Source organism: Hypanus sabinus, chromosome 26 (genome assembly GCF_030144855.1).
Source record: "Hypanus sabinus isolate sHypSab1 chromosome 26, sHypSab1.hap1, whole genome shotgun sequence".
In the NCBI taxonomy this organism is placed as follows: domain Eukaryota; kingdom Metazoa; phylum Chordata; class Chondrichthyes; order Myliobatiformes; family Dasyatidae; genus Hypanus; species Hypanus sabinus.
This window is the reverse complement of record NC_082731.1, coordinates 17,333,064-17,347,462: the sequence shown is the minus strand read 5'-3', so window position 1 is coordinate 17,347,462 and position 14,399 is coordinate 17,333,064. Positions and strand designations below refer to the sequence as shown.

Below are 14,399 nucleotides of genomic sequence, written 5' to 3'. Positions count from 1 at the left end.
CCCCCCCAAACACCTTATTCTTCTTCTAAACCCCAGCGAGTGCAGGCCCAGACTATGAAACGCCACTTATACAGTACGTTAACTTTTTCATTCCCGGAATAATTTTTGAGAACCTCCTCTGGACCCCCTCCAATGCCACCACATCTATTCTTAGAAAAGCGGCCAAAACTGCTCACAATACTCCAAGTGCCTTTGTACTTCTCATTGTCCACATTGAGAAAACAAGTCTACCTTCTACCAAAGCGCACTTCCTGACACTATATTCCCTCTGCCACTTCTTCGGCCATTCTCGTCACCTATCTGCAGAATCCCTGCTTCATCAACACCACCCATCTTCATATCATACGCAAACCTGGCCGGAAGAGCTTGGATCATCAACAGAAACGTGAAGACAATCACTACCAACACTGATCTGTATGGAACACAACTGATCACAGGAACCCATCTCGAAAAGGCCCCCTTTCTTCCTACTCTTTGTCTGCTGTCTGTCAGCTACACCTCCATCCAAGCTAGTATTCTCCCTGTTCGGAAAATTCAAGTTAAAAATATCCACTGATTCTCTTTTGTCTATCTTGCCCGTTATCTCATCAAAGAATTCCAACAGAGTCTTCAGCCAAAGATGCTGACTTTGACCTGTTTTATCATGTCTCTAAGTACCGGAAATCTAGTAATGGACTCCAACATCTTCACAAGCTTTTAAAAGAATGCAGGGGTATCTCATTGACATATATCGAAAGTTGAAAGGTCTAGATAAGGTGGATATCCAGAGGACGTCTCCTATGGTGGAGGTATCCAGAACTAGAGGGAACAGCCTCAAAACTGAGGGGCGACCTCTTAGAACGGAGGTAAGGAGGGTTTCCCTTAGCCAGAGTGGTGAATCTGTGGAATGCTCTGCCATTGACTGTGGAGGGGACCAAGTCCGTGGGTATATTTAAAGAGGAACTTGATAGTTTCTTGATTGGTCAGGGTATCAAAGGATATAGCAAGAGGGCAGGTGTATGGGTTGAGTGGGATCTGGGATCAGTCATGATGGAACGGCGGAACAGACTCGATGGGCTGAATGGCCTAATTCTGCACCCATGTCCTGTGGTCTTAACCACTGACATCAGGTTAACTGGCCCATAATTTCACTTCTCTCCACCTGCATCCATTCTTAAAGAGTGGAGTCACGTTTGCAATTATCCAGCCCTGTGGAACGAAACCAGAATCTAGTGATTCTTGAAACATCTCCACTAATACCTCCACAATCCCTTCAGCTAACTCAGAACTGGTCCGGGTGACTTTTCTACCTTCAGAACCTTCAGCTTCCCAAGCAGCTTTCTTTCTTTCTTTCTTTTCCAATCTTTTTATTGAATTTTTCAAAAACAGATACGTTATGGTCATAATAGTATGAAGGGAGTGGGATTACATTGTTGGTAATTAAACTCATGGGTAAAAACTATAAGTAACACCAATATAATTAACCTCCCAAACCCTTGATATAAACAAGATATAAAAAAAGATGGAAAGAAAACAAATTGAAAAACCAGAAACAAAATTCTAACCTAAACACAACTAAAACTAAACTAAACAAAGCTGCGCTATTCTATTACATCAAATAAAATCATTAGTGTCGTCAACTCCTCTCTTCTGCTCAAATTAATGAATGATACAAAGGAATCAGAAAAGGTCAAATTACATTCTGTGAAAGTATTGAACAAAAGGCTTCCAAGTTTCTTCAAATTTAACTGAGGGATCAAAGGTACCACTTCTACTTTTTTCTAAATTTAAACAGGATATGGTTTGGGAAACCATTCATCTCTTTCCAGATCAATAAAATAGATCATCTAGTCATTAAAGTAGCAAATGCAATCATCTGCCGAGCTGCAGAGGGCAGATCAATCATTGGTAAGCCAGAAATTGCAGTGATTGGGTGAGGCTGTAAATCAATATGCAAAACTATAGAGAATGAATCAAAAATATCTTTCCAAAATTTTTCTAAAAGAGGGCAAGACCAAAGCATATGAGTCAGAAAGGCTACCTCAGAGTGACATCTATCACAAATCAGATTTATATGAAAGTAATAACAAGCTAATTTATCTTTAGACATATGAGCCCTATGCACCACTTTAAATTGAATCAATGTATGTTTAGCACAAATCGAAGAAAAAATCACTAATTGAAAAGTTTTCTCCCGTTTCTCTATAGGTAAAGAAAGTTGAAGTTCCTTCTCCCATTCATTTTTAATTTTAACGGATATATCTGGCTGTATATTCATAATCATATCATAAATGATTGCTATTAAACCCTTTTGATTGGGGTTTAAGCCTAAATTTTTTTCCATGATATCGGTTGGATATGAAATCAGAAAAGTAGGTAACATGGTATTCAAAAAATCTCTGATCTGTAAGTATCTAAATAAATGGGATCTGGGCAAATTATATTTATTAGACAACTGTTCAAAAGACATGAAACAGTTATCCAAAAATAGATCAAAAAACATATTATATCCTTCACTTTCCAAACCAAAAAGGCTTGATCCATGACGGATGGTTGAAAGAAAAAAATAGATATAATACGACTTGATAAAATAAATTTATTCAAACCAAAAAAATATGAAACTGAAACCATATTCGTAATGTATGTTTAATTATTGGATTAACCATTTGTTTATTCCACTTAGAGAGAACCAAGGGAAGCGAGGTCCCTAAGATGGAAACCAATGAAAATCCTTGTGCAGAATTACATTCAAGATTAACCCTTTGTGGACTGACATTAATATCCACATCTTGTGTCCAGAATATTAAATATTGAATATTAATTGCCCAATAATAAAATCTTATATTCAGCATTGCCAAGCCACTGTTCTCTTTTGATCTCTGCAAGAATTTTTTACTTAGCCTAGGATTTTTATTCAGCCATATAAGATGAAATTTTAGAATCAATAGTATCAAAAAGGATTTAAGAATAAAGGTTGGTACCGCTTGGAAAAGATATAAAATTTTAGGTAAAATAATCATTTTAATAGCATTAATTCGAACAATCAATGATATAGACAGTAAGGACCATTTAGTAAGTGATTGTTTGACTTAGTCTATTAAAGGTAAGAAATTGACGTTAAATAAATCCTTAAGTTTTTTAGTAGTCTTAACACCCAGATAAGTAAAATAATCCGTGACCAATCTAAATAGTAAACATCTATAAATTGGAAGTTGCATATTTAAAGGGAAAAGTTCACTCTTATTAAGATTCAGTTTGTAACCAGAAAAGTTACTAAACTGAGCAAGCAAGGATATAACAGCAGGAATGGATTTCTCAGGATTCGAAAGATATAATAGCAAATCACCTGTGTATAATGATAACTCGTGTATCACATATCCGTAGAAAATGCCAAATATAATAGGTGAGTCATGAATAGCAATAGCTGACGGTTCCAGGGCAATATCAAATAACAGTGGGCTAAGAGGACAGCCTTGCCTAGTGCCATGAAACAACTGAAAAAACGGAGATCTTATATTATTGGTAAGTACCGAAGCCATAGGGGTATAATATATCAATTTAACCCAAGATACAAATTGCGGGCTAAAATTACATTTCTCAAGCATACTAAATAAGTATGGCCATTCAACTCTATGGAACGCTTTCTCGGCATCCAATGAGATGACACATTCTGGAGTTCTAGATGAGGGAGTATAAACAATATTCATTAGTCTCCTAATATTAAAGGACGAATAGCTGTTTTTAATATTCAGCCAAAATAATTCGTGACAAAATATTCTCCAATCTAGTTGCCACTATTTTCAAAAATATCTTAGAATCCACATTCAATAAGGATATAGGCTTATATGATGCACATTCAGTGGGATCTTTTATCTTTTTTTAGAATTAAGGAAATAGAGGCACCATAAAAAGATTGTGGTAATTTATCTATTAATAACGCATCCTTAAAAGTTTTACATAGCCAGGAAGAAAGTATAGTAGAGAAGGATTTAAAGCAAGCAGCTTCCTAATAATAGCAACAACACTTATCTCTCTCCCCTGACACTTAAATTTTTGGCATATTGTTAGTCTCTTCCACAATGAAGACTGATGTACCCCACCTCCTGGGCACTGCTCAGAGGCCTGTAGAAAACACCCATCAAGATCTTTTTACCCTTGCAGTTTCTAAGCTCTACCGACAAGGATTCCATATATTCCGATACTATGTTCCCTCTTACCTTCTTACTAAGGATTTAGAAACGTAGAAAACCTACAGTACAATACAGGCCCTTCAGCCTACAAAGCTGTGCCGAACATGTCCTTACCTTAGAAATTACCGAGGGTTACCCATAGCCCTCCATTTTTCTGAGCTCCATGTACCTGTCCAGGAGTTTCTTAAAAGACCCTATTGTATCCGCCTCCAGCCCATTCACGCACTCACCACTCTCTGCATAAAAAAACTTACCCCTGACATCTCCTCTGTACCTACTTCAAAACACCTTACAAATGTGCCATTCCAAACCTGGGAAAAAGCCTCTGATTATTCACATGATCAATGTCTCTCATCATCTTGTACACCTCTATCAGGTCACTTATCATTCTCCATCACTCCGAGGAAAAAAAGGCTGAGTTCATGCAACCTATTCTCATAAGGCATGCTCCCCAATCCAGGCAACATTCTTGTAAATCTCCGCTGCACCCTTCCTATGGTTTCCACATCCTTCCTGCAGTGAGGTGACTAGAACTGAGCACAGTTCTCCAAGTGAGGTCTGACCAGGGTCCTATGTAGCTGCAACATTACCTCTCGGCTCCTAAACCCAATCCCACAATTGATGAAGGCCAATGTACTGTATGCTTTCTTATTCACAGAGTCAACCTGCGTAGTAGCTTTGAGTGTCCTATGGACTCGGACCCCAAGATTCCTCCGATCTTCTACACTGCCAAGAGTATTACCATTAATACTATATTCTGCCATCATATTTGACCTACCAAATGAACCACTTCGCACTTATCTGGGTTGAACTCCATCTGTCACTTCTCATCCCAGTTTTGCATCCTATCACTGTCCTGCTGTAACCTCTGACAGCGCTCCACACTATCCACAACACCTCCAACTTTTGTGTCATTAGCAAATTTACTAACCCATCCCTCCACTTCCTCATCCAGCTCATATATAAAAATCACAAAGTGTAGGGGTCCCAGAACAGATCCCTGAGGCACTCCACTGGTCACCGGCCTCCATGCAGAATTTGACCCATCTGCACTTTGCCTGCTGTGGGCAAGCCAGTTCTGGATCCACAAAGCAATGTCCCCTTGGGTCCCATGTTCCTTACTTTCTCAATAAGCCTTGCACGGGATACCTTATCAAATTCCTTGCTGAAATCCATCTACACTACATCTACAGCTCCACCTTCAACAATGTGTTTAGTCACATCATTAAAAAAAATTCAATCAGACTCATAAGGCACATCCTGCCCTTGACAAAGCCATGCTGACTATTCCTAATCATATTATGCCTCTCCAAATGTTCATCAATCCTGCCTCTCAGATCTTCTCCATCAACTTATCATCCACTAAAGTAAGACTCACTGGTCTATAATTTCCTGAGCTATCTCTACTCCCCTTTCTTGAATAATGGAACAACATCTACAACTTTCCAATCCTCCAGAACCATTCCCATCCCCATTGATGAAGGAAATATCAGAGGCTCAGCAATCTCCTCCCTCATCTTCCACATTAGCCTAGGGTACATCTTGTCCAGTCCCGGTGACTTATCCAACTTGATGCTTTCCAAAAGCTCCAGCACATCCTCTTCCTTAATATCTACATGCTCAAGCTTTTCAGTCCACTGTAAATCAACCCTACAATTGCCAAGATCCTTTTCTGTAGTGTATACTGAAGCAAAGTACTCATTAAGTACCTCTGCTATCTCCTCCGGTTCCATACATACTTTTCCACTGTCACACTTGATTGGTCCTATTCTCTCATGTCTTATCCTCTTGCTCTTCACATACTTGTAAAATGCCTTGGGATTTTTCTTAATCCTGTTCACCAAGGCCTTCTCATGGTCCCTTCTGGCTCTCCTAATTTCTTTCTTAAGTTCCTTTCTGCTAGCCTTATAATCTTCTAGATCTCTATCATTACCTGGTTTTTTGAACCTTTCATAAGCTCTTCTTTTCTTCTTGACTCGATTTACAACAGCCTTTGTACACCACGGTTCCTGTACCCTACCATCCTTTCCATGTCTCATTGGAACGTACCTTTGCAGAACTCCACGCAAATATACATACAAACAAGCTGGAGGAACTCAGCAGGTCGGACAGCATCCGTTGAAACGAGCAGTCAACGTTTCGGGCCGAGACCCTCCGTCAGTACTGAAGAGGGAGTCCTAACGAAGGGTCTCGGCCCGAAACGTTGACTGCTCGTTTCCACGGATGCTGCCCGACCTGCTGAGTTCCTCCAGCTTGTTTGTACGTGTTGATTTGACCACAGCATCTGCAGTGTACTTTGTGTTTCCATGCAAATATCCCATGAACATTTGCCACATTTCGTCCATACATTTCCCTGAGAACGTCTGTTCCCAATTTATGCTTCCAAGTTCTTGCCTGATAGCCTCATATTTCCCCTTACTCCAATTAAATGTTTCCCTAACTTGTCTGTTCCTATCCCTCTCCAATGCTATGGTAAAGGAGATAGAATTGTGATGACTATTTTCAAAATGCTCTCCCACTGAGAGACCTGACACTTGACCAGGTTCATTTCCCAATATCAGATCAAGTACAGTTTCTCCTCTTGCAGGCTTATCTACATATTGTGTCAGAAAACCTTCTTGAACACACCTAACACCCCATCTAAACCCCTCGCTCTAGGGACATTGCAATTGATATTTGGGAAATTAAAATCTGCCGCCACCACAACCCTGTTATTATTACACCTTTCCAATATCCATCTCCCTATCTACTCCTCGATGTCCCTGTTACTATTAGGAGGTCTATAAAAACACCCAGTTGAGTTATTGACCCCTTCCTGTTCCTAACCTCCACCCACAGAGACTCCGTAGACAATCCCTCCATGACTTCCTCCTTTTCTGCAGCCGTGACACTATCTCTGATCACCAGTGCCACGCCCCCACCTCTTTTGCCTCCCTCCCTGTCCTTTCTGAAACATCTATAGCCTGGCACTTGAAGTAACCATCCTTTCCCTGAGCCATCCAAGTCTCTGTAATGGCCACCACATCATATCTCCAAGTACTGAACCACGCTCTAAGCTCATTCGCTTTGTTCATAATACTCCTTACATTAAAACAGATAGACCTCAAACCTTTGGTCTGAGCACTGGCTCGTCCTCAATCCTATCACTCGGTTCTCAGCGCCCTGCAAGTCGGGTTAAGCCTTCTCCACAGCTCTAGCAAACCTTCCCACCTGTCGAATTCAGGTGCCAGAGGGGGGAAAGGATGTCCTAGAGGAGGGTGAGTGGGGAAAGAAGACACAGAGGTGGGGGGGGGAGGACGCCGAGGCCTAAAGACGTGGGGTAGGTGAAGGTATAGAGGTGACTCAGTAATCAGGGTAAGCGATAGACCCAGCGTCAGGAGGGAGGGGGGGGGGGGTAAGTCAGCCACCCAGAGACGGTAGCTGGAGGGGGAACGGGGTGAGCTAGAGAGGTGGGGGAGTGGACAGAGAGACTGAGATGGAGCGTATAACGGGAGGAGGGGGTAGGGTCAGCCTAGAGGCTCTGAAGGGGAAGGTAATTAGTGAGCGATACACGGTAGGAAGGGGGTGAGAGGTGGTGAAGCGGTTAGGGGGCGACCCAGAGACGGGGAGGTGAGGGGGCGACATATTGATGGGGGAAAGAAAGGGGGAGAAGGACGGGGGCGAGCTGGAGAAAGGAGGGGGAAGGGGGTGACGGAGGCAATGGGAGGAATAGTAGAAATAGTCGGGGTTGGTGGCTGGAGAGTCTGGTCTGTGATCCAGATACCCTAGTGTAGTGCGGATAGGGGTAGGCGGTGATCTGGTTCGTGGTTTGGGTCTTTAGCTGTTCCGTCTCTCCTTTGGCAGTTGTCGCTTGCTCTCTGCAGCACAGTATGTGTCACTCTCGAGCATGGAGGCTCCTGCAAACCTGCACAGTAGTAAGTATTCCTTGTTTTTAGATGTCATGTTGAATTTCTTCGGGATGATTTCGATGTGATCTTCGAAGCTTTTCCTTTGCCCACCGGGGGCTCCCAGATCTTTCTTCAGCTGGGAGTTAAGGACGTGTTTGGGGAACGGGGAGTTAGAGATCCAAGGAGTACAACAAAGTTGGTGCTGCTTTGTCGCTGTGTCCCTCTCCACTACGCTGGTGTTAGTGCATCTCCTTCCAGCTGCCGTACGCTCTTCCGAAAGGCTCCGGTGGTGCAATTGTCCTAGGCTTTCGGGCACCGACTGTAGACGGTCCAAGATTCAGTGATGTGGGATACTCTATAAAACAAACGTTTCGTCTGGGTCTGTGGTTCGCGGTCATCAAAGACTCTCCCCCCTAATCTTGCAGAGGCTCCACCAGCACAACCGAAGCGATGAGGAGAGAATGCTGCCAAGGTAGGGGACGTGGCCTAGTTTTCCATGTGTGATACGGAGGGCTGGGTAAATGGTGGTCCTGTTGCTGTTTTACATTCAAAGCAAACCCCAGGACCATGTGTGGCTCGGCGAGTGCATTCGGGGACCTCTGGAAGCCTTCGCCAGAGTGTGCTGGCGTCAGTGACTCCCCGGCAGTGGCATTGTTGTTGGCTTTGAAACGGGCGAGGGCGTTCTCCATTCTATACACCAATAAGGGGTAGGCCATTTAGAACGGAGTTCAGGAAAAACTTTTTCACCCAGAGAGTGGTGGTTCTGTGGAATGCTCTGCCCCAGAAGGCAATGGAGGCCAATTCTCTGGATGCGTTCAAGAAAGAGTTAGATAGAGCTCTTAAAGATAGCGGAGTCAAGGGATATGGGGAGAAGGCAGGAACGGGGCACTGATTGTGGAGGATCACAGTGAATGGCAGTACTGGATCGAAAGGCCGAATGGCCTACTCCTGTACCTATTGTCTGTTGAATTCCGTTCTATTCCCCGTGGCGGAGATGTCGGTAAGAAAGGTGGCAAGTAGGGAGAGCACAGTGATACAGGTCTGTTTCACAGTGAAGCTCCACTTGGCTAAGGACGGTGCGGACATGCTCAGCATTCCTAAGAGCTCGTCGGGACTGCCATTGTAAACGCCAGAGACAAATGCATGAAAGCCAGGGGCAAGGATGACCTCTGTTCGTGGCATTTTCCCGCAAGGGGCGTGCTGGGAAGATTATGCCTGCTGGGGGAAAGCTCTCCTTCTTCAGAGAGCAGAAAGAGTCCGTGAACAAAGACACGTACCAGTCCTTTGCCTGCTCTCCCTTCCTGTCTCCGGTCATTATTCGGGGTTCCCTGAACTCCGAGAGCCGTCGTTCCTTTTCCCGGAGCTTCGGTCCGTGAACGTGGTCCAGGAGAAGGGAGGGAAGACTGGGAGAGATAAAATGAGAGTGAGTGGAGGGGAAAGTGGATGAGAGTGTGGGGGTGATAGTAGGAGGGGCATAGAAGGAGGATGGGTGGGGGAGAGGGAAGGGAAGGGGTGAGAGCTGGAAGGGAGTGATGGAGGGAGAGGGGAGGCGGTGAAGGGGGAAGGAGGGAGGGGCAGTGAGTGCGAAGGCTGGGGAGGGTGGGGTAAGTGGGAGTATAGGAGGGAGGGGAATGGATGGAGTGGGGAAGAGGATGGGGAGGGTCGGCGATGGAGGGAAGCGTGGGGAAGTGGCATGAGGGATGGGTAAAGGAAGGAAGGATTGAGGGGAGAGGAGGAGGGTGAAAGAAAGGGAGGCAGGGGTAAATGAGGGGGATGTGAGGGTGGGAGTTTGAGGGAAGAGGGAGGGAAGTCGAATGTGAGAGAGAAAGAGTGTGAGAGGGAAGGGCAGGAGTTAGAAGGGGGTTTGAGGGGGGAGTGAGGTGAGGTGTCGGGGAGAGGGCATGAGGGGTAGGGGAGGGTGAGAGTGTTAGGGAGGGTGGGATGGGGGCAAGTGTAGTGGGAGCAGTTAGGGATGGAGACAATGGGAGATGAGGAGCTGGAGGGAGGGTGAGAGTGAGGGAGAGATATGGAAGGAGGGAGGAAAGGGAGTGTGACAGAGACAGTAGTGGGAGGGGGTGGTGGGGGTTGATTAGAAGTTGGGGAGGGGGAGAGGGAGGGGAAGGACGGAAGTGGGGGGAGAGGGAGATTGAGAGAGAGGGGGGAGGAGATTGAAGGAGAAGATGATTTGTGGGGGAGAGGCAGGGGAAAAGATGTGAGGGAGGTGATGGGGAGAAGAGGATGGAGGGAAGGGAGGGGAGAGGGAGGGATTGGTCCATGAACACCATCTTCCTATCCCCCTTCAGTTATTTAAGATTGTGGCAGTGATGTTATGCCCTGCTTTGTTCCGCTGGCAGAGAACAGCACAGTTCACCACGTGTGTCAGTGATAATAAACCTGGTTCTTATTCTGTGGTCCTCAGAAGCAGCCAAAATGTACAAACTAGACCATAACGTCAATAATAATAAATTATAGAACACTTTCCCACAGATAATCTCATCAAAGTCGCTTCCAATGGGATAAAGTGCAAACATGTATGTATAATCTATATTTTCATTTATATTTATCATTATTATTGTTATGAGCAGAGAGACAACATCTGCCGGAAGTAAATTCCTTGTATGTGCACAGGTACTTGGCGATTAAGGTCTGATTCTGACTCTGATTCTGAAACTAATAGACAAAAAGATGTCAGTTAAAATCAAGTTTAAATAAATGAACAGGCTTTGAGTCAGCATTCACAAGTGTGACCTGACTCTGAACCCCTTACAGCTTTTGCTACTGATACCCACCGTATTGAAGCATAGTTCAAAAAAGCTGATCTGCCTATTACCTTTTGAGGGAAATAGGTTAAATTTAAAGGAACAGCAGAAGACCTGAGAGCTCGAGCAGGATTATAAAACGAAGGCGATTCCGTGATGTATTCTGGTCCCGGACCATTGAAAGCTTTAAAATCAATTTTAAAAGATATGGGAAGCCGGTGCAGAGGAGCTAGGGTGGGGGCGATATGCCCCCTCATCCTGGTTTTAGGTCAAAGTGTAGCCGTGGTAGTTTCAATGAGTTTGTGAATAGATTGCTTTGGAAGATCAGTAAAAATAAAGGTGTGAATTAATTTTTGAAGCAACAGGCATACCTTTGCAATATACCTGAAGTTTAGAAATGCCGCTGTGGTCACTTTCTTGATGTGGGGTTTTAAATTCAAATCTGAATCATGGATAAAACCCATGCTTATTAATTCTGATTTTACAAGGGGTGCCTTAGTTTCTAAGTTTATATAAAAAAAGTTTATCTTTTTTGGCCTTGGGACTAAGCAAAAGTATTTCAGTTTCATCTTCTTTTAGATTTAGAAAATTATTGGTCATTCATTGGTTTAGGAAACAAGTTGCCATTGAACTGGAAACAAGTGCTAAATTCCCCATTTCATCCCCCTTCAGCCATCATGATTAAGGGTATGGGTAAAATATTTGCAAGGATGTTGCCTGGATTGGGGAGCATGCCTTACAAGAATAGGTTGAGTGAACTTGGCCTTTTCTCTTTGGAGTGACGGAGGATGAGAGGTGACCTGATAGAGGTGTACAAGATGATGAGAGGCATTGATCGTGTGGATAGTCAGAGGCTTTTTATTCCAGGGCTGAAATGGATATCACTAGAGGACACCGTTTTAAGGTGGTTGGAAATAGGTACAGAGGAGATGTCAGGAATAAGTTTTTTACGCTGAGAGTGGTGAGTGCGTGGAATGGGCTGCTGGCGATGGTGGTGGAGGTGGATACGATAGGGTCTTTTAAGGGACCCCTGGATAGGTACACGGAGTGTAGAAAACTAGAGGGCTATGGGTAACCCTAGGTAATTTCTAAAGTAAGTACATGTTGGGCACAGCATTGTGGGCCGAAAGGCCTGTATTGTGCTGTAGATTTTCTATGTTTCTGTAAACAGGCCCTTTGGCCCATCTACTCCATGCTGAAACTACTTAAGCTACCTACGCCCATCGACTTGCACCAGGATCATAGTCTACCATCAATGTCTCTATCCAAACTTAACTCATCTCCCCACACTTGGAGTGAGAGGTGAAGAGCAGGAATGGACCGCTCGTGCTGGCAGCTCGTTCCACCCTCTCTCGACCCTCTGAGTGAAGATGTTTCCCCTCATGTTCCCTTAAACTTTTCTACCTTTTCATCCTCATCCCTAACCTCTGGATGTAGTTCTACCCAACCTCAGTGGGGAAAAGCCTGCCTGCGCTTACCCTGTCTGCACACCTGGTAATTTTGTGTACTTTTATGAAATCTCCTCACGATCTTCTGCATTACAAGGAGCAAGGTTTCAATCTATTCAATGTTTCCTTATAACTCAAATCCCCCAGTCACGGCAACATGTTTCAGCCCAGTTTTCCAGCTGATCCAGATCCACGAAAATCTTCCTCGCTGTCCACTTCAACCCCAATCTTGCTGTCATCCATTTGGTGTAGACCACATTATCATCTACAGACTTGTAGATCCTTGACACAGATGACAAATATCAATGGACCCGGCACCAATCCCTGCAGCACTCCACTAGTCACAGGCCTCCAGTCAGAGGGGCATGTCTCTACTACCACCCTCTGACCTCTCCCACAAAGCCAATGTCTAATCCAATTTACTACCTCATCTTGAATGCAGAGCGACTGAAATTCCCATGCAGGACCTTGTCAAATGCCTCACTAAAGTCCATGTAGACAACATCCACTGCCTTGTCTTCATCCACTTTCCTGGTAACTTCCTCTAACAACTCTGTAAGATTGGTTAGACATGACCTACCTCGGATAAGTGTTGACTGTCTTTAATCAGTCCCTGTCTATCTAAATGCTTATATATCCAGTCCCTTTGAATATCTTCCAATAACTTGCTCACTATTGACATCAGACTCATTGGCCTTTCATTTCCAGGCTCATGTTTAGTCCTTTTTAAACAGAGGAGCAACATTGGCCGACCTCTAATCCTTTGCTACTTCTCCTATCGCTAGGGATGATTTAGACATCTCTGCTAGGGCTCCGGCAACTTCTGAATTTGTCTGGCATAGTGTCTGAGGGAACACTTCGTCAGGCCCCGGAGATTTGTGCACACTGATTTACCTCAGGACAGCAAACTCCTCCTTCTCTGCACAGGGGCCACTTCTATTGACTCCGTTATCTTTATGTAGGGTTCTCAGATTATTAACTCCATGTTAACTGTAAACTGCATATATAAAATGGCTTCTCTGTAGAGTTATAATGATGTGGGTAACTGATGAGGTAATGCTCTGTTTAGTTGAAATGTTTGGGATATAGTTATTGAGAACGGAGCAACTAACCAATGGTGACAATGTTGTTCTATCTGTATGTGTGGGAACCCGGAGCGAGTGCGCGGGTTTCTCGGGAGGAGAACCATAGAGGAAGGAGGTGCTGGACGCGCTCTGGCCGACCACCGAGGTTGGCCCCAGGCGGCGGGTCGAGGAGGTCGGAGAAGATCGAATAGTGGACCGAAGACTTCGATAATTGAGCTCCAACGGTTGTGCAAGAATTGGTTGAACTTTGATGAGTTTCGTGTGCTGTCCGGTATTGTGAGTGCGAGTTTGTACCAGAGTGCATTTCACAGCATCCACGCAAACGTGAGACCCGGTTTGGCGGGTGGACGGATTTTCCCCTAGACATACACAAGCGATGGCCTGGGCGTTACATTTACCTTTGATTCTGACAAGCACATCCAGGCTCTGTACTCCCAAAATTTCACCTCTGGGGGCCTCCTACTTACCAAGTACACCTTTGCCAGAAAACAGTCTCTCCCAACCCGCACTTACTAGATCCTTTCCGATACTGTTAAAATTGGCCTTTCTCCTATTTAGAATTTCAATTTCAGTCCGCAGACAAGACCTATATCGTTTTTCAAATTTACTTTGAATCTAATGGCGTTGTGGTCACTGGATGCAAAGTGTTCCCCTACACAAACTTCTTTCACCTGCCCTGCTCGTTCTCTAACAGCAGATCAAAAATCACGCTTGTTTTCATATGACTATTGCAACGTTGCCCTTTTGACATGCATTTTCTATTTCTCGTTGTAATCTGTAGTCCATCCTTACTACTGTTTGGGGGTCTGTATAAAACCTCATCAGTATTTTTTTTTACCCTTCAAGTTCCTTAGCTCTACCCACAATGATTCAACACCTACCCACCATATGGCAGATCTTTCTACTGATTTGATTTCAGTTTCTATCAACAGCCACGCCAACCCCTGTCTATATAACCATATAACAATTACAGCACGGAAACAGGCCATCTCGGCCCTTCTGGTCCATACCGAACGCTTACTCTCACCTGGTCCCATTGACCTGCACTCAG

At 44.3% G+C, this 14,399-nt stretch overlaps 1 pseudogene; it reads right to left on the bottom strand.

The window, feature by feature from the left end:
- The window catches only part of LOC132381680 (zinc finger protein 721-like), a 93,823-nt pseudogene that overhangs the window by 67,270 nt on the left and 12,154 nt on the right, over window positions 1–14,399 (bottom strand).